The 21,167-nt window shown below is 49.1% G+C and overlaps 1 protein-coding gene across 1 annotated transcript in view; it reads right to left on the bottom strand.

The window, feature by feature from the left end:
- Mlxipl (MLX interacting protein like) overlaps positions 1 to 11,350 on the bottom strand; it is a 51,704-nt gene extending 40,354 nt beyond the window's left edge. The window contains exon 1 of the mRNA XM_076923160.1: positions 11,200 to 11,350. The gene's annotated coding sequence lies outside the window, so the exon portion shown is untranslated. The remainder of the gene's footprint in view (positions 1 to 11,199) is intronic.
- Between the last annotated feature and the right edge of the window lie 9,817 nt (positions 11,351 to 21,167).

The following is a 21,167-nucleotide window of genomic DNA, read 5'->3' as shown; positions in this document are numbered from 1 at the left end:
CCACACACACACACACACACACACACACACACACACACACACACACGAATACATGCAATTTAAAGTTCTATCAAAAACAAAAATGGATACGTTTTATAATACATAAATTATATGTCAATAAAAAATAGGGACCTACCGACAGATGGTTCAGAGGTTGAGCGTGCTGGCGGCTCTGCTGGAGAACCTGGGTTCGATTCTCAACACACAAATGGCAGCTCACAGCTGTCTATACCTTCAATCCTAGGGGATTTGACACCCACTTCTGGCCTCTGGGGACACTAAGGTGCACATGTGGTACACAGGCATGCACGAAGATAAGATGCATAAAAAGGAAGAAAGAAAGAAATAGGGGCTTGCATACATGTTCTGTTTTCTGGTCATGCTCTCAATTGTGGGTATGTAGGAGAGCTGATATTTCCACATCCATTTCACAGAAGGGGAAATCAAGGTTCCTGAGGATGAAGTTATTCAGAAGGGCGCTGTGAGGATTAGTGATAAACCAGTCCTTGGTTTATGGGCTGTTCACTACCTACCTGATAGTTAGTGCCTTTGCAGCCTCCTGACTTTATACCCATTTTCCAGACAGAAATGGAAGCTCTGTTAAAGATCATAGGAGTGTTGAAAGGATTGCTTTAGGTTTCTTTTTCTATTTGTTTAGTTTTTAAAAACATGTTCTCTCTCTCTCTCTCTCTCTCTCTCTCTCTCTCTCTCTCTCTCTGTGTGTGTGTGTGTGTGTGTGTGTGTGTGTGTGTCCGTGAGTATGCACCGATGTGTTTTCAAGACAGGGTTTCTCTCTAGCCCTGCCTGTCCTGGAACTCGTTCTGAATTAGGCTGGCCTCAAATTCAGAGATCCACCTGCCTCTGCCTCCTGAGTCCTGGGATTAAAGGTGTGCGCCACCACCACTGCCATGTGGAAAAACATGGGGCTGGAGAGATGGCACAGCGGTTAAGAGCACTGATTGCTCTTCCAGCGGTCCTGGGTTCAAATCCCAGCAACCACATGGTGGCTCACAACCATCTGTAATGGGATCCGATGGCCTCTTTTAAGTGTGTCTGAAGACAGCTGAAGTGTACTCGTATACATAAAATCTTTTAAAAACCAAAGAACACGGCCTTATGTAGCTGGGAAGACTAAGGGTATAACGGTTCATGCTTCTAATCTCAGCACTTGGGGGGCTGAGGCAGAAGGATTGCTGAGAGTTGGGAGCACACTAAGAGACATAGTGAGTTCCAATGCAGCTGGGACTAAGGATGAAAGTCTATTTCAAAAACCAGACAGAAGCAGAGGGAGGCAGAGACAGAGACTTAACTATGTGCCTAACTAGTATCAAGGAGGAACGCCACTTCCTTGTCTAGGTGTGAGCAAGTCTCAATGTCACAAGGAAATGTAGGCCAGTGTGGTAAATGTAGGTCAGCAGGTTAATGGCGCTTGCTGCAAACTCAGCTAACCTGAGTTCAGTCCCTCAGGACCCACATGGTGGACGGGAGAACTGACCCCTGAAGGTTTGTCCTCTGATCTCCATACACCGACGAATGTAAGTATGTCAAAGAAAGAGATTGGATTAATTTTCATAACAAATATCTAATTGTTCTATCAAACTATGAGAAGCCAGGCGGTGGTGCCCACTTTTAATCCCAGCACTCAAGAGGCAGAGGCAGGTGGATCTCTGAGTTCAAGGCCATCCTGGTCTACCGAGTGAATTCCAGGACAAGCGGGCAGGTCTACACAAAGAAACCTGGTCTCAAAAAAGACAGAAAGAAAAGTGAACCTTGAGGAGGGGGTGTGGCTCAGTTGATGTATGCTTGTCTGGAATGTGCAAAAATCTTGTGTTTGATTCCCAGGGCCCATCAACTCGGATGCACATCTTTAATCCCAGAAGATGGAGGTGGGAGGATCAGAAGTTCAAGGTCATCCTCAACTACATAGCAAGGGCAGCCTGGACTACATGAGTGACAGAATGCTAATTTCTTCACTCGGGAAACTGAGGCAGGAGGAGTGTGGGTTAGAGGCGACACGGTGAGCCTCTTTTACTGCGAGCACGACAAAGCTACCGCCACACAATTATCCGTCATATCGTTCACGCGTTTTCTACTATGGCTGTCCATGTAAACGGCCTCTGGTCCGCCTCTGCGCTCTCAGAGGGTAAGATGGCTGAGGAGGCAAAGCAGGAAGAGTAGAAGAGGAGGCATCAAGCAAGCAGCCTCCCTCCTGCTCCACTCTCTGCCCTCTCTATCCAGACGGTCATTTTGTGGAGGTCTGGCACCTCCCCCACCCCCCCACCCCAACATAGCTGTAGCCATTTTGTTCCATGCCTGCCAGTTGTTTCCTACTGTTGCCGTAGTAACACGCCTGCCAATCACTGACTCAGAACAGAATAGTCCGGATCACATCCCATGTTATGTTGTTATGAAGTTTGCTACTCTTGAGAAATTCCGCAAAGGACACATCAAGTCAAAAGCCAATACGAACTGTTATGTCTAAAATATCTTGAGTTGGAGCCGACCACTGAGCAGCACTCCCTGCACCTGCGTATGAACTCATTGTGGGTTTGGTGAGCTTTTTTTTTTTTTTTTTTAAATAAGCCTGCTCTGAGAAATGCTGGATGACGTAGTCCAAGACCCGATTCTGAGCTATATCCCTGGTCTGATCAGGATTAAGGTGAACATTCAATAAACTATTCTTGCTTAACTGAGGGCAGTGTTCGTATGGTTTGTGTGGCGATTTCTGAACCCCAACAATTTACCTATTTATCTAGACATCATCCCCCATTTATCAGCACGTTTACCCATCCGTTGTTCATCTACATCTGCTCATCATGTCTCCATCCATCCATCTACCCCACTGCCCACCCACCTACCCAGTGACCCTTCCATTTGAAGTCGACTGCTGCCTCTACTTCCCCAATCCTAGACCTGCAAGCATTTGTACCATGTCTGGCTTATTTATTCTTCTGCTTCTTCTTCTACTTGCTGCCCAAACACCACTGCCTTCCACACACACGAGACATATCTCAGGAAAGCTGAGAAGGGTGCTCAGGAGATTGTATGTTATCAGAAATAGAGTATTTACCATGTAGAATGGTAAATACTATCTCCAACACCACACACACACACACACACACACACACACACACGCACACCAAGATAGATAGGTAGATAGATAGATAGATAGATAGATAGATAGATTTTTTGTTTGTTTGTTTGTTTTGAGACAGGGTTTCTCTGTGTAGCCCTGGCTGTCCTGGAACTCACTCTGTAGACCAGGCTGGCCTCGAACTCAGAAATCTGCCTGCCTCTGCCTCCCAAGTGCTGCCTGGTGATAGATAGATTTTTAAAAGAAAGACAGGGGTGTGTGCACAGGTCACTTTATAGCCCAGGCTGGTCTCAAACGCACAGAGGTCCACTTGCCTCTGCCTCTTGGGTGCTGGGACATATCTGGATGTTGCTGTTTTATTCTTTCTTTCTTTTTCCGGAGACAGAATGTCATACAGCTCAGGCTGGAACTCCGAGTCTTTCCATCTTCTCTTCCCCAGTGCTGGGATCACAGAACTGGTACCACCACACCCAGTTCGTGCAGTGCCAGTGATGGAAGGAAGGGCTTCATGCATACCGGGCAAGCATTTCACAAAACTGAGCCCCACTATACAGTTAGTTGGTGTTTGTTGGTGGTGGCGGTGCTGCTGCTGGTGGTGGTTGTTTTTGTTTTTTCAAGATATAATTTCTCTGTGTAGTCCTGGCTGTTCCAGAACTCACTCTGTAGACCAGGCTGGCCTCGAACTCAAAAATCCACCTGCCTCTGCCTCCCAGGTGCTGGGATCAAAGACATGAACCTCTGCTAGCACGAACAGTGGTTTTGATAGAGGCTGTATTACACAGTTGTAGTTGACTAAGTCTTTGGCCACTGGTGACTTCTGGTCTTGAATATGATTTATTTCCCTGGATTACAGTTTTTAATCACCATAGTTACACACAAATAATATGAAGAAGGTGGAAATTTTGCCCTCTCCTTTGGGCAAGGGCTGCCTCGCAAACTTGGAAATTCAAGTTTGATTCCCAGAACCCACGAAAAGGTAGAAGAGAAAAACTCCATAAAAGTTGTACTCGGGCTGGAGAGATGGCTCAGAGGTTAAGAGCACTGACTGTTCTTCCAGAGGTCCTGAGTTCAATTCCCAGCAACCACATGGTGGCTCACAACCATCTGTAATGGGGTCTGATGTCCTCTTCTGGTGCGTCTGAAGACAGCAACAGTGCACTCATATACATAAAACTAAATACATAAATCTTTAAAAAAAATTGTACTCTGACCTCCAAGTGTGCACCCCCTCCCCATTGTGTTCGACTGTGCATGCGTGTGTCTCTATGTGTATGTGCACACACACAAACACACACACACATCCCACATACAAGTGAAGGACAGAAGGAAGGAAAGAAAGCAGGCAGGAGAGAGAGAGAGAGAGAGAGAGAGAGAGAGAGAGAGAGAGAGAGAAACAATAGTAATAGTCCCGGGTAGTCTGAAAATGGAACTCAGGCCCAGCCAACCTCAAACTCATGACAATCCTCTTCCTTCTGTCTCTTGAGTGCTAGGACTGTAAGTGTGCCACAACAATGACTTTAGGTGGTGCTGGGAACGGGACTCTTAGCTTTGTGCACATTAGGCAAGCATTCAACCAACTGACCCACATTCTTAACCCAGGCCCCTTTTCTCAATAATGTTAGAAGTCCTGGCATTTTGTTGCAGTAAATCTCTGACACAGGGATTGAACTCAGCCTCCAGTTCTTTTTCCCACTCTAGAAGTTAGTGAGAGAGTTGTTGAAAATGTAACCATTTTAGCCAGGCATAATGGTGCCCTCCTTTGGTCCCACTTGGGAGGCAGAAGTTGGGAGATCTCTGTGAGCTTGAGGCCAGCCTGGTCTAAGGAGCGAGTTTCAGGACAGCCAGAGTTACACAGTGAGGCCCTGTCTCAAAGGAGATGGAGGGAAAGGAGTAAGAGAGGGAGGGGAAGAGAAGAAAAAAGAAAAGCTAACTCTTTGCCTTAGTTTCTGCTACCTAGCACACATGTTTAAACTCTCTGGGGTCAGCAGTAATCTTAATAAAACAGAAGCTCCTCCTTGTTACAACATTGCCAAACATGGCAGCTTCCCGTAGACCTGTCAATCAGTCTAATAAAACCACAGGACCACAATCTCAGTCATCGAAACCATGCAAGTTCAGGCCAAGCCTGTTGGCCTGGCAAATGTCTGCAACCCCAGCACCGAGAGAACCAAGGTGAGAAGACCATCCATTCCAGGCCAGCCTAGGCTACATAGTGAGTTCCACACACTAACCTGAGCAATTTAACAAGATCCTGTCTGGAAGTCTCTTAGAACACGGGAAGCAGAACATGTTAGCTTATACCTGTTGTAACAGGGTTAGGAGTTCAAGGCCAGCTTCAGCTACACAGTGAGTTTGAGGTCCAGGCCTCAAAACACAGGGGAAAAAAAATCCCTGCTGGGTGGTGGTGGCGCACACCTTTAATTCCAGCACTTGGGCGGCAGAGGCAGGTGGATTTCTGAGTTCGAGGCCAGCCTGGTCTACAGAGTGAGTTCCAGGACAACCAGGGCTATACAGAGAAACCCTGTCTCGAAAAACCAAACCAAAACAAAACAAAACAAAAAAAACAAAACAAAATAAAACAAAAAAACTCAACACCAATAGATAAGTAACTAAGTAACCCTGGGACTGTGGTTGTAGCCCAGTGGTAGAATTTAGTCAACAAGAGGAAGAAGAAGAAAAAAAAAAAAGACAAAACCACACACTAGTGAAGGATGAAGGCTGGAGAGGTGGCTCGGTGATTAAGACCTTGTACTGCTCCTGCAGAGGACCTGAGTTCAGTTCCCTGCACCCCCAGCTCCAAGATCTCAAACACTCTCCTCTCCCAGCAAATCCCTCTCTCTCTCCCTCCTCCCGCTCTCTCTCTCTCTCTCTCTCTCTCTCTCTCTCTCTCTCTCTCTCTCTCTCTCTCTGTCTGTCTTCAGGGTCTCTCTGTGGAGCCTCACCTGAACTTACATAAGTCTGTGTGCTTCTGCTTCCTGAGTGCCAGGATTTAAGGTGTATGCCACTATACCCAGCAAAATAAATCTTTAAACAACGTGCTGAGCATGGCGGCAAACACCCTTCATCCCAGCACTTTGGAGGCAGACATCTAGGAGTTCAAAGCCAGCCAGAGCTAAACAGCGAAACCCTGTAAACCACTGGTCCGTGGCCTTCTTAATGCTGGGACCCTTTACCACAGGTCCTCATGTTTTGGTGACCCCCAACCATAAAATTATTTTTCTTACTATTTCATAACTGTAATTTTGCTACTATTATGAACTGTAATGTAAATATCTGTGTATCCCTATGGTCCCAGGTGGCCCCTGTGAAAGGGCCATTCAACACCCAAAGGGGTCTCAATCTAAAGGTTAAGAACTGCTGTTCAGACTGCTGGTCTTCCTCCAGGGCCCTCCTCCTCAGCTTCTTCCGCCCTTTCCCCAATTCAACCACAGGGGTCAGCAGCTTCTGTCCATTGGTTGGGTGCAAATATCTGCATCTGACTCTTTCAGCTGCCTGTTGGACCTTTCAGAGGACAGTCATGCTGGACCCTCAGGATCTCTCAGACACTGGATCACCAACCAGGCAGCATACACCAGCTGATACGAGGCCTCCAACACATACACAGTAGAGGACTGCCGGGTCTGGACTCAGTCAAAGAAGATGCACCTAACCCTTGGGGCCCCAGGGTGTGGGGTGGTCTGGTGGGGTGAAGGGGTGGGGACATCCTCTTGGAGATGGGGGAGATGGGGTGGGGGAGGGGAGGGGAGGAGTTATGGGATGTGGACCAGGAGGGGGATAAAGTCTGGAGTGTAAGAAAAGATTAAAGAATAAATTTAAAAAAGAAGAAGAAGAATTGCTGTTTACAGTGTAAACAATAAAAACAATAGTGACCTTCCCCAACTAGATACCTGTTCCATCTGGCAGTAAAGTGTGTCTCTTATAGGGCACTGGGGCCCTTTTTTTTTTGGTTTTTAGAGACAGGGTTTCTCTGTGTAGCTCTGGCCGTCCTAGAACTCACTCTGTAGAGCAGGCTGGCCTCGAACTCAGAAATCCGCCTGCCTCTGCCTCCCAAGTGCTGGGATTAAAGGCATGCGCCACCACCGCCTGGCTGGGGACTTTTTTAAAAGTTTCCTCTCACCAGTATCATGTGCCAGGTGAGTCCAGGCAAGGTTGAGTTGAACAGTAGGTACCTGCTAGTTAGAGAGAAAGCCGGCAGTGAAGCAGGCAAGCTGGGAAGCCTGGCCTGGGTCTGTGAGAGGAATTGCAAGAATTCAGGCTTGTCCCCTGCAAGGAAGTTTGGCAGGCTGGACCAGCAGAAGACTCAAAAGTAGGCAAGGGATGCAAACCAGCCTCAAGTCCCTCATGGCAGTCGCCCCCCAGGGAACAAGCACAGCTTCCTGGCCTGGGCCTTCTATTATTGGGGGGGAAGCCAGAAAGAAAAAGAAAAGGACAGAGAGGCGGGAGAGATGGATGAGAAAAAAGAAGGAAGGAACAGAAAGATCAAGACAGACAGAGGGAGAGAGAGGAGAAAGAGACAGACGCAAAGACAGAGGGAAAGAGGAGAGAGGCAGATTTAAAAAGAGAGAGAGAGAGAGAGAGAGAGAGAGGAACCTGCCAGGCAGTGGGGATGCATGTCTTTAATCTCAGCACTCAGGAGACAGAGGCAGGTGAATCTCTGAGTCCAAGGCCATCCTGGTCTACAGGGTGAGTTCCAGGACAACCAGGGCTACAAAGAAACCCTGTCTCAAAGAGAGAGAGAGAGTGAGGGAAGGAGGGAGGGATGGAAGGAGGGAGGGAGGGAGGGAGAAAGACAGACCTAGAAAGTGATATACAAGCAGAGAAAGAAACAGAGATCAAAGACAGAGAGAGAGACAAAAACAGAAACAGAGACAAAGATAAAACTAGAGAGGCAGAGAGAGACAGACAGACAGACAGAGTGGGTGAAGAGACAGGAGACAGAAGGAAATGAAGACAGAAAATAGAGAGACAAAGATGAAGAGAGGGACTGAGGTCCAGAAGGCTCAGCGCAGAAACAATGATTACAATCTGCCCATTTCCAGGTGGAAAGGTTGAGGCCACTCAGCAGGTATGTTCTGCAGTGCAGCCTTTACCAGAAGACATTATTGCCAGCCTCCCCCATGTGCCTGGGCAGGTTCTGTGCACATTGCTGAGAAGTGGGGAACCTTGGGGCATAGGGTGACAGTCAAAGTCACCCTATCCTCTGTCACCATCTACTTGGGGAAGAGTCAGACACATGGAGGAGATATGTGTCTATATAGTTCAGGGCACCCTGGTACAGAGCTGCGGGGTGCAGGGAACACCTGAGACACTTTCCTACAGCATGGTGGTTGGCTCCATTGTGCAAGAAGGAACACCCCACAGGAGCGGCTCAGTGGCTTGGGAGGCTGGTTCTGCCTTCTTGGTGGTTAAGCCTATGTATGACTCAATGTGCCATTTACTTTCTTTGTTGCAAAAAGTTACATAGAGCCAGGGAGGTGCCTCAGCAGAAAAAGGCACCTGCTGCCAAGCCTGGAGACCAGAGTTCAATCCCTGGGTCCGCATGGTAGAGAGAGAAATTCCAGAGAGTTGTCCTCTGACCGCCACATGCATGCGCCCATATGTACACACACATTGCACACCAATAAATTAAAATGTAAATAACAACAACAACAACAACAACAAAGACATGCTAGAACTTGGAAATAAAGGCCTAGAAGATGGACAGTCTGACAGATTTCTCAAAGGGACTTAGGGATGGAAAAGGTCTCTGAAGCCAGCGGGGACAGGCCACAGCGTTTCCTCCAACTGGCGTGTCAGCCCTGTCCCCTCTGGGATCAGTGTTTCACAGGAGCTAAGTTAAGGCACCGGGCCACTGGGCCAGGAGAGAAAATGGGTCTCAGTGACAAATCTCTCACCCAGGGTCACACACCCAGCAGGGCTTGATTGTGAGACAAAAGTTGAGGTGACCCCCAGAGCCATCAGTAGGCAGTGACTCTGAACCTGAGTGAACTTGAACCTCTGTCCTGGACTCGCCAAAGAGAGGCAACAGTACTTTTCAGTATCACAACTAGATCTGGGGAGGTTCTCTTCCGAGCCCTGGTGGATGGAGGGCGGGGGACCATCTCCTTTAATGTCAGTATCACCAGCTTAAAGGGGAGCGGCAGGCTTAAGACAATGGAGAGAGAGGAGGTAAGATAGAAGAGGCAGGTACGTGGCTTCTGGACACTTAGGACCTGACCCAGGACAGGGTCATAGCCTACAGCCTGCCAAGGCAGAGAGGGCACTTACTTGCCGGCAGTGTGTCTAGCCCCAGGCACAGCTGGATGGAAGGAAGCAGGGAGATAATAGAAGAGTACAAGGCATCAGAGGAAGCAGAAAACAGTGTTAAGATCAGGCTACCTGGGTTCGTATCCCAGCTCTGCTGCGTCTAGGCTGTGTGAACTTCAGCCACTGCCTTGACTTCTCTGGGCCTACGTTTTCTCAATTCAAAGTCTAGATTCTATCCTTTCTGTCTCAGGCAGTCATGAAAGAAGAATGGGGCCAAGAAAAGCCCCACACGGTGCCTGTTTTGTAGTAAATGTAAACAAGTCTTCCATTCTTTGTTCTTCTGGCCAAAGACAGTTCTGAGTTTTTTTATTTTTAGTTGTCGTTGGTGGTGGCGGCGGCAGTGTGTATGTGTCTGTGTGTGTATGTGTGTGTTGTTGTTGTTATTGTTATTGTTATTGTTTTTGTTATTGTTATTGTTATTGTTGTTGTTGTTGTTATTTTGAGACAGGGTTACCCCTGGCTGGCTTGGAACTCTCTATGGAACCAGGCCAGCTTTGAGCTTATAGAGAGTACTTGAATTAAAGGTGTCTGTCACCATACATGGGCTATTGTTATTGTCCCTTGTGGTTGTCTTAAGGCACGGTCCCATGCATCTCAGGCAGGCCTCAGACTTGCTGTGCAGCCCAGGATGGTCTTGAACTCCTGCCTCTACCCCTACAAAGCCGGAATTACAGGCACCCAGCACCACACCTGGTTTACACTTACGCACGCACGCAGTGTTGGGAATGGAAGCCAGAGCTTTGTGCACATGAGACGATCGCTCTGCCCTGGAAACACAGCCCCAGCCCTTGTTTGTTTGTCTGGTTGTTTGTTTTGAGACAGTGTTTCACACTGCATTTTGGCTGGCCTCTAACTCAACAATCCTCCTGCCTCATCCTCTTGAGTGCTGGGATTATAGGTAGTACCATTCCCCTGCTGTAGATCCATTTGAACCTTCCTTTGGAGAAGGGGACCAGGGCAAGGGTAGAGACAGACCAGTTGCTGAGAATAACCAAGCTTTTGGATAAGGTGTCAGATCACCACCTCAACTGACATGTAAAAGCCCCTGGGAAGACCCAGAGGGACCTTGATTAGAGCCGCCTGCCCTTTCCTCCCAAGGCATCTTGGTGTCTCATTTTATTCTGTCCCTGTTTCCATACAGGTAGCCCTGGAGGAAGTTTCCAGCCTCACAGAGGAAGAACCAGGCCCAGAAAAGGGCCAAGGTCACAAAGGCAGGAGTCTAGAGACGGAAACACAGTCCAGACCTGGCCACATGGTCCCCTTTCCCACCATGCTGGCCTCGAGAGCCACAGGCTTGAGGACAGAGTGGCTGAGGACCAACATGTAGCTCTGGTTCTTTCAGGCTACATGGAGTGGGCAGGCCTTCAACTAGGTCCCTAGACCCTGCCTGCTGCCAGGCTGGGTGACCGGGGAAATCCACAGGCCCCACCCTGGCATCTGTCCTCTCCCTCCTGCCTCCCTGGATCCAGTGAGGCCCCCCTTCACCAGATCACCACTTAACCCAGCTCAGCATGGGGGACCCAGGAGGAGCCAGAAGCCTGTGATTCTAAGGGGTCAAATGAGAGAGACTAGCGTTCCTGATGCCCATTCCCTTCTGGCCTCTGAGCCTGCCTCTTTCCCCTTCTGGCTCTGAGCATGAGCAAGTTGGGGCCGGGGGCATAGAGAGTGGGACCCTCCCCTCCAGTTTAGGAACGCCCCTCTTCATTGCACGCAGTGGAAACTGAGGTCTGGCAGGGCTCTGAGTCCTCCTGTGCAAGGCATCTATGTCCCTCTGATCACTGAAGATCTTCCCTGCTCACCTGAGCTCCACTCGATCTGCAGATGGCGTCGGGCTGGGCTCGGATCCTGGGACCTCGGGTCTCCACGAGGCTGCAGATGCTCAGGCCGCTGCGGCCTCACCCCGCGCCTTCCCCGCGCAGGCGGCAGAGGGCTCCGTGCGCTGCGCCCGCACGAAGCCCGGCTTTTAGACTGGGGTGTGGACGACTGGGCGCTGCAGGTTCCCCCGCCCTCCCGCTCCGAGGTGTCCTTTGCCCCTTGGTCCGGTGCCTCCTTCTCTCCTTAGCACGTGGATGGCAGCCGCTCCTCCGGCTGCTGGCCTGTGGAGCGGCGGTGGCGCGCGCCGTGGGCTCAGGAGCCTGCCAATCACCTTCTGCCGCCCCGCTCGTGCCCCGCTCACCTTTAACCCCCCTCTCCCCGGGGGCTTGATGTCCAGGTCCCAAACTGTAGACTGGGTATGAGAAGGGAGGAGCCCCAGATTTGGGAACCGAGAGAGTAGGAGTCTCAGCCCCAGCCCCAGCCCCAGCCTCAGGCCCAGGCCCTATTTGAAACCCACTCGGGGTTGTGGGCTTCCCTTGTCTGCAGCTTCCCTAAACTCACTGGTCTCCACCTATCCCCCAGGGAGTCCGTTCCACCCTGGATCCTCCGCTAAAGAGGCCCCTTGTTCCCTAAGCTCCTTTCTCTTCCCCAAATGTCACATCTCCCTAGCCATATCCCTCCTGGAGCATCCTCTTCTCAACCCTGGTCCTCCTGATTCGTGTGTGTGTGTGTGTGTGTGTGTGTGTGTGTGTGTGTGTGTGTGTGTGTGTGTGTGTGTGTGTTTCGAGACAGAGCTTTTCTGTGTAGCTCTGGTTGTCCTGGAACTCACTCTGCACGCTGTAGTGTGCGTGTGTGAGTGATGGTGTGAACACGGTGTATGGTGAGTACAGGTGTCCTGAAGGGACCCCTGGAACTGGCTGGGAACTGACAGTGAGCAACCCCCCCCCCCCCCCCCCCCCCCCCCACCGCAAGAGCAGCAAGTGCTCTTAACTAACAAGTCATCCCTTCAGCCCTAAATCCTTTTTTCTCAGAAACAGGATCTCTAGCCCAGGCTGGTCTGGAATTCTCTCAATGTATCTGAGGATTGACCTTAAAATACTAATTCTGCCGTCCAAGTACTGGTGTTGCAGCTCTCTCGCTCTCTCGCTCTCTCGCTCTCTCGCTCTCTCGCTCTCTCGCTCTCTCGCTCTCTCGCTCTCTCGCTCTCTCGCTCTCTCGCTCTCTCGCTCTCTCGCTCGCTCTGTTTTTCAAGATAGGATTTCTTTGTGAAGCCCTGGCTGTCCTGGAACTCACTCTGTAGACCAAGCTGGCCTTGAACTTACGGAGATCTGCCTGTCTCTGTCTCTGGATTGCTGGGACTAAAAGCATGTGCCATCACTGCCTGGCTCAGTATTTCTCTTTTAAAAAGTTATCACAGGGGTCTGGAGAGATGGTGCCAGGTTATGAGAACTGGGTGCTCTTGGGAAAGACCACAGCCTGATTGTCAGCACCCACACGGGTTCACAACCATCCGTAACCCCAGGACACCTGATACCTTCCTCTGACCTCTGTGTGTACAACACATGCATACATACATAATACATACATACATAATACATGCATACATACATAATACACACATACATAATACATGCATACATACATAATACATACATACATAATACGTGCATACATACATAATACATGCAGGCTAAACACTCTTATACAAAATAAAATATATAAGTCTAACACTAAACAAAGAAAGAGAAGACAATTACATTTTACTGATTTACTGTGTGTGCACATGTATGTTCACATGTTTGGGCACATGCCTGCAAGGCAAACATGTGGAAGCCGGAAGAGAGCTTGTCAGAGGTGAGGGTTGGCCCTCCTTCCACCATGTGGGTCCTGAGTATCAAAGTCAGGTCCTCAGACTTGGCAGCAAGCGCAGTGACTAGCTAAGCAATCTGACTGTCTGTAGTTCTCATGTGTTATCTGGAGGCAAGCTATGCATAATCAAATATTATTGATAACATTTCTCAAAAATTCACATTTCAGCCAGGCAGAAGGGTACAAAGTGGTGGTCCTAGCACTCAGAAGGCAGACAGATAGATATAGGATGCATTCCAACACAGTCAAGCTACGCAGCCGTCAATGGTGGCACACGTCTTTAATCCCAGCACTTGGGAGGCAGAGGCAGGTGGATTTCTGAGTTCAAGGTCAGCCTGGTCTACAGAGTGAGTTCCAGGACAGCCAGGGCTACATAGAGAAACTCTAGCTCAACAAACAAACAAACAAAAACAACAACAAAAAAAACAATCTAAGAAACAAACAAAAAACAAAAACCTCAAAATTACCTGGAGGTTGGTAAATTTACCCTACCCATTCACAAAATGGTGGAAGCAGGAATTTGGGCAAAACACTGTCACCCCGGTCCTGTCCTAGCTCTAGCTATGTGCTGGGGACAGTCTTGGGTGGATCCAGAAGGGCAGAGCTGTGTTCATCTCTCTCTCTCAGGTGAAGCAATAGAATAGGAAAAGGGGAGGGCTTCAGGTCCGAGGATTCGCTAAGCAACAGAGGAAGAGGTGGGGGAAGGAAGCCCGGGGAGATTGCTTGGTGGGTTCAGTGTTTGCTTCAGAAGCCAAGGACCTTAGTTGAATCCACAGCACTGACAGAAAGTCTCAGCGGTGGATGTGCACACCTGTAATCTCAGCACCCAGGAGGCAGAGAGATGAGATTGCAGTGAGTTCGAGGCCAGCCTGGTCTATAGAGCAAGCTCCAGGAGAGCCAGGACTACACAGAGAAACCCTGTCTTTAAAAACAACAACAACAAAATAAAATAAAAAAATAAAACAATTTAAGAAATAAAGTCAGGTTCACGACACATGTCTTCATTCCAGTGCTGGAGATACTGAGACAAGCCCATTCAGAGAGAGAAAGAGAGAGAGAGAGAGAGAGAGAGAGAGAGAGAGAGAGAGAGAGAGAGAGAGAGAGAGAGAGAGATTATTTTAAAAACGAAGGTGGAAAGGTGGAGAGCTGGCAAGATGGCTTAGATGTTAAAGGTGTTTGCTGCCAAACCTGACTGCTTGAGTTCAATCCCCAGGACCCACACTATGGAAAGAACTGATTTCCAGAAATTGTCCTCTGATATCTCTCTCTCTCTCTCTCTCTCTCTCTCTCTCTCTCTCTCTCTCTCTCTCTTTCTTGCTTTCCCTCTCTCTCACATAATTAAAAATAATAATTCTAAAAAGATGCCTAATGAATGGTCTGCTGTCACATGGATAACAATCCAAACAATTCAGAAAGAAGCCACATGAAAAATAATATATACCCATGTTCTTATAAGCAACCCCAATTAAACTCTTTAAGTCTCCAGAAAGGAAAGTAAGTGAAAGAGAAAGTAAATGGGAGAACAGTTGGGAAGAGGAAATAAATGGGAGGGGGGAAAGGAGAGAAATATACATTGTATGCACCCATGAAAATAACATAATGAAATCTGTTATTATGCATAATCAATACTGGCTTTAAAAATAGAATACAAGCCAGGCAGTGGTGGCACATGCCTTTAATTCCACACTCAGGAGGCAGAGGCAGGTGGATCTCTAGGAGTTCAAGGACAGCTTTGTACAGAGCAGGTTCCAGGGCAGCCAGGGCTACACAGAGAAACCCTGTTTTTTAAAAAAATACATACATACATACATACATACATACATACATACAAACATACATACATACAGCAAAAAGAATACAGTATGAATCTAACTCTATAAAAATCTAGGAAGTGTAGACTAGCTAGTAGCTGCAGAAGGGAGCAGTGCGGAGGGCATAGAATTAAGGGTTGGGAAAGAAAGAGCTGAGGAAGACTCCACACTACACAGAAGGCTTTGGAAGATGAAGCTGGAGAGACGGCTCAGCGGCTGAAGCACTGGCTGCTAGGTTCAGACCTTAGCATGCTTATGGCGGCTCACAATCATCTGTAACTCCGGTACCAGAGGATCTAATTCCCCCTTTTGATTTATGTAGGCACCAGACACACATGTGGCGCCCAGACATACATGTAGGCAAACACCCATACACATAAGAACATACGAATAAAATCAATTCTTCTCCTTCCTCTCCCTCTTCTTTTTCTTCTCCTCCTTCTCCTCCTCGCCCCTCTTCCTCCCCCTCCTCCTCCTTCTATATTCCATGTTGTCACACAGACTCTGGGAATTGAACCTGGGACCTTTAGAAGAGCAACGAATACTCTTAACCATAAGCAATCCCTCCAGGCCCCAGATGATGAATTCTTTGTTGTCTTGGTGGCTTCTCAGCAGAGCCCCTCCTGACCGCCTGCAACTGCACACTTTGAATATGTGTGACTGACTGACAGAAGCTGTAAGCCCAAACCAACTTCCCCCATCTTTGAGATCACCTTACCTCAGACACTTTATAGTGACTTAACAGACAGCAAGCTGGTAAACTGTAGAGTGCTGTCCAAGCTCACTGAGAAGCTGGCTCTGGAAGTGGCCTTGCCCCACCCCCATTTCAGACCCAAGAATATTGTTGATGTCAAGTGTCCTCCAAGGTCTGGGTATGGGCTGGGTCCTCCTAACTCTGTGAGAGGGAGGGAAGAGAACAGTGAAGCAGTTCAAGAGTGTCTTTGAGGTCAGCTGGAAGGTGTCCCATTTCCAACAGAGGTCACCAGATGTCACCCCATGGTATAAAAGTGCTAGCCAGGCATAGTGACGCAAGCCTTTTATCCTAGTCCTTAGGAGGTGGAGGCAGGCAGATGTCTGAGTTTCAGGCCAACCTGGTCTACATAGTGAGTTTCAGGCCAGGCAGAGGTATACAGTGTGTCTTAGTCAAGGTTTCTATTCCTGCACAAAGCAACATGATGAAGAAGCAAGTTGGGGAGGAAAGGGTTTATTCAGCTTACACTTCCACATTGCTCAGAGCAATTGTTCATCACCAAAAGAAGTCAGGACAAGAACTCAAACAAGGCAGGAACCTAAAGGCAGGAGCTGATGCAGAGGCCATGGAGGAATGCTGCTTACTGGATTGCTCCTCCTGGCTTGCTCAGTTTGCTTTCTTATAGAACCCAGGACTACTGACCCAGGGGTGGCCCCACCCACAATGATCCCTGAGCCCTCCCCCATTGATCACTAATGGAGAAAATGCCTTACAGCTGGATCTCATGGAGGCGTTTCCTCAAGGGAGGCTCCTTTCTCTGCGATAACTTGAGCTTGGGTCAAGTTGACACACAAAACCAGCCAGTGCATAGGGAGACCCAGTTTTGGGAGGTGGGGTGTGCCTTCAATGGGAGATAGAATCCAGAAGCCCAGCCATTGAAGGGGAAGCTCAGTGGGACCCCCAGATGACTGATCGTTTGTCCTTTCCCCCTAGTCTTTTAATTAACTGGTAATTGTGTGTACACACACGTGTGTGTGTGTGTGTGTGTGTGTGTGTGTGTGTGTGTGTGCCAGCTTTCAGAACTTGGTTCTCCCCTCAGGTTCACCTCATGTCCTCAGGCTTGGTGACAAGTCTTTACCCATTGAACCATCTCTCGGGCCCTTGTTTGCTTTATGAGACAAAGTCTGCCTATACAGCCCCACCTGAGTAGAGCGCTTGCTCTTCCTGGCTCAGCCCCTGGAGTGCGGGGGATTTACAGGTGTGTGCCCCTCGTTCGGCTTTTAGCTGATTTTTTCTTTCTGCCAACTCCATAGCTAATGAGATGCCTGGGCTCTAGGTACGTTATCCACAGAAAGGGTTGCCAATCATTTGGACTTTGAAATTTTGATTCTGCTAGTAAGAATGTGGGTTATGACCTTAGCCTTGGCTAGACCTTAGCCTTGCTTGGTGGTGGGAAGTGAGTGAGGACACTGAGTCAAGCCTAGGGGGTTGGGCTGAGGTAACAGACACAAGTCATGGAGTTGTGGTGGCGCACGCCTTTAATCCCGGCACTTGGGGGGCAGAGGCAGGGGGCTCTCTATGAGTTTGAAGCCAGCCTGGTCTATATAGAGAGTTCTTGGGCAGCCAGGGCTACATAGTGAGACTGTATCTAAAAACAAATAGGGCTGGAGCAATGGCTCAGAGGTTAAGAGCTGACTGCTCTTCTAGAGGACCAGGGTTCAGCTTCCAGCACCCATATGGCAGCTCACAACTGTCTCTAGTTCCAGTTCCACGGGAACTGAGGAACACACATACACACGAGCAAAACATACGTAGTAGAAGTCATCATTAAAGATTTTAAAAAAATAAAAATAAATAAATAGTGTACTTTTAAAAATTCGAATGGTGCCGTTCCTCCCTGAAGCTCCTCTCTCTCAAGCTGTTTTTCACTTTTCTTTAATCTATATTTCCTCTGCTGAAAAATAATATACAAACAAGTGTGAAACTTGTAGAGTGGGGCATGGTAGCCCACACGTGTGATCCCGGAATTCAGAGGTAAAGACCAGAGGATCATGGCAAACCTCGGTTATGTGATGAAATCCTGTGTAGAGAATAAAACAAAAAAACTAAGACTGAAATCCAACTCAGTGGTAGAACCCCTGCCTAGAATCCCCCAGTGAGGGGCTGGGGCCGTGGCTCAGTGGTAGAGCCCCTGCCTAGAATCCCCCAGTGAGGGGCTGGGGGCATGGCTCAGTGGTAGAGCCCCTGCCTAGAATCCCCCAGTGAGGGGCTGGGGCCGTGGCTCAGTGGTAGAGCCCCTGCCTAGAATCCCCCAGTGAGGGGCTGGGGCCGTGGCTCAGTGGTAGAGCCCCTGCCTAGAATCCCCCAGTGAGGGGCTGGGGGCGTGGCTCAGTGGTAGAGCCCCTGCCTAGAATCCCCCAGTGAGGGGCTGGGGGCATGGCTCAGTGGTAGAGCCCCTGCCTAGAATCCCCCAGTGAGGGGCTGGGGGCGTGGCTCAGTGGTAGAGCCCCTGCCTAGAATCCTCCAGTGAGGGGCTGGGGGCGTGGCTCAGTGGTAGAGCACTTGTTTGTATGGGTAAATCCTCTGTTTCTACTCCTACCACCTCAAAGAAATTTTAAAAACTGGAGGTGGGGTGGGGATAAAAGGGAGTCAGTTAAAGCAGACACTAAGATGAACAAGACAGACAGAAGCCATCAGGAACGGACTAAGAGACTAACCGGTCACCTCAGAAGTGAGAGCAGAGGTGAGCAGCAGATCAAGGCAGCATTTGTCTGTGTTGACCTCTGAATGAAGAGAGGTCACTCTTCCTGGAGGCCAGAGGGAATCTGGACAAAGGGCAGGTGCAAAGGGCATCCTGAGAAATGGGGCGGGATAAACAGAGGTATCTTTCTAGGATAAACAGTGGAGTTCTGGAGAGAGGCGTGGACGGACCAGTGCTCTTTAAAGGAAAAGGAAAAGGAAAAGGAAAAGGAAAAGGAAAAGGAAAAGGAAAAGGAAAAGGAAAAGAAAAAGAAAAAGAAAAAGAAAAAGAAAAAGAAGATATATTTATTGCCAGAGATGGTGGCACCTGCCTTTAATCCCAGCACTCAGGAGGCAGAGGCAGGGGGATCTCTGTGAGATCTAACCCAGCCTGGTCTACAGAGTGAATTCCAGGCCAGCCAGGGCTGCACAGTGAAACACATCTCAAAACAACAAGAAAGGCTTTTCGTGTGTGTGTGTGTGTGTGTGTGTGTGTGTGTCTGTCTGTCTGTCTGTCTGTCTGTCTGAGTGTATGTGCGTCACATGTATGCAAAGTGTCAGAGGAAGCTAGGAGAGGGAATGAGAACCCCTGGCACTGAAATTACAGGCAGCTAGGGGCCACCATGTGCATTCTGGGACCCAAACCCTGGTCCTCTGGAAGAGTAGCAGCCGCTCTTAACTGCTTGCAATCTCTTCAGTCTCTAGGACTTGGGGGAGATGGGGGGAGGGCTATCTTACAGAGAGCACTTATGTGAGGCTTGGGCGCCGAATAAACAGACAGAGAGGCAGGAACCTCCCTGCTGTCTCCCTCACAACTAAGGAGGAAGAAGGTTGCTAACCCAGAGCAGGAGGGGCCAAGACAGAGCCAGAAAGGAATTCCCTCAAAAGCTCCCAGAAACAGCCTGTCTGGGAGAAGCAGATGAGAAGAGGTCGGCAGGACACTCAGAGATGGACTGTTGATAATGCGGGTCAAGGGAGAGCAGAATGGGGAACCCACAAATAAAGGATAGATAGGAGCCTGGGCTGGGGAGGTGAAACGGCTTCCAGAGGTGGGAGGCCTTTCATATGAGTGGATTTCAGTTATAGCTACGTTAGAGCCGATGTGGTGGTACACACCTGTCATCTTAACACTTGAGGCAGGAGGATGGAGCTGGGTTAGAGACAGCCTTATTGATCTCTATTGGTCCCTATGCCTTTACTTCCGGTCTTCTCCAGAACTCCTATTCAGCCCTTGAAACCCCATTCAGTTGTCACCTCCTCAGATAAGTTTTTGTGATTGGCTGGAACCAGTCATGTGTTTTCATAGTGGTGTGTGTATGTGTGTGTGTGTGTGTGTGTGTGTATGTGTGTGTACATACAGAGAACACATTCACTATGTATGCTGGTGAGGGAATACGCTTGCATGGGGATCTGCACATGGAAAACAGAGGTCAATGCCCATCTGTCATGACTGCTTTTGTTTGTTAGTTTGTTTTCAGACAGAGCATGGACCTCACTGATCAGTCGAGGCTGGCTGACCACTGAGTCCCAGGAATCCAGCTACCTCTGTAGTCCTGTGGGCAGGAACCTGAGCAACCACGTCTGTTGGTTGGTTGATTGTTGTTTTGTTATTCCCAGACAGGGTTTCTCTGTGTAGCCCTGGCTGTCCTGGAACTCACTCTGTAGACCAGGCTGGCCTCGAACTCAGATCCACCTGCCTCTGCTTCCTGAGTCCTGGGATTAAAGGCGTGGACTACCATCTCCCAGCCATGTCTGGCTTCTTACCTGTGTTCTAAGACTTGAACTCAGATCCTCCTTCCTGTATGACAAGCATTTTCACAGCTGAGACATCTCCCGTGTTCCTGCCATCCATCCATATTTTTGGGACAGAGCCTTGCTATAAAGCCCATAGACTGTCTTCAAAATCTAGATAATCCCCTGCCTCAGCGATTATAGTGCTAGGACCACACCATGCCTACCTCTGCGGTTCTGTCTTGCACTAAATGTTGGGCTAAGATTCTGCCTTACCCTGCGAACTCCTTGAAGGTGGGGACAGTGTCTCTGTAGGTTGTGGCTCAGCCGTTGTGTTCTGTGGACATCGTTGCACAAAAGGGAACAAGGATTGTCAATCAGAGTAATAGGACTTTAGGAAGGTGATGTCATCTTTGAGATTTTAAAATCTATTTTATTTTGTAATTTACCTTTTATTAATTTATTTTCTTGGTGGTGTTGGGGATGGAATACAGGGCGTTGCTCAGGATAGGCAAACGCACAGACTACAGCCAAGCGCCACTAGCAGTCTGCGACGCCTCGGTATCTCCAAAGTAACAGAAACTCAGAAAGTTAGTTACACATTCACCTGCCCTGCGCCAAAGGTAGTCAGTATTCACTATCTCAACGCGCGTGGTGCTTCAACTCCCCCATTTCACAGATGAAAAAAACTGAGGCACGCAGGCGATGAATGACGTGTCCAAGTTAGCAGCCAGACAGGGGCTTTGGCGCCCAGCCCAACTCAGAAAGTTGTAGGGATCCAAAGGAAAGATGTGAAAGAGCCTTGTAAACTGTGGGCTCCTGGGGTGGGAGGGTCCGCGGTGAAGCGTGGCAGGATGAAGGGGCAAGATGAGAGGATGATTGGGGTTTCGAAAGGGAGGCGGGAGGATGGACTTCTGGAGAGAGCCCACTTTGAGCGACAGGTTTGCTGTGGCTCCGAAGCACCCCGGAGAGAGATCTCAGGGTGCGGCCCGCCCCCTACCTGCCCCACCCCCAGTCTGGCCAGCCGCGGCGGCGGCCCCTTTAAGAGCGGTCAAGGCGCCCCCTGGTGGCGGAACGCGGACAGCGCAGCGCGCGGCCGGAGCTGGAGCTG

The sequence above is a fragment of the Arvicanthis niloticus genome, chromosome 24 (assembly GCF_011762505.2).
Source record: "Arvicanthis niloticus isolate mArvNil1 chromosome 24, mArvNil1.pat.X, whole genome shotgun sequence".
NCBI lineage: Eukaryota > Metazoa > Chordata > Mammalia > Rodentia > Muridae > Arvicanthis > Arvicanthis niloticus.
Note: the sequence above shows the minus strand (reverse complement) of the source record. Positions and strands in the feature narration are given on the sequence as shown.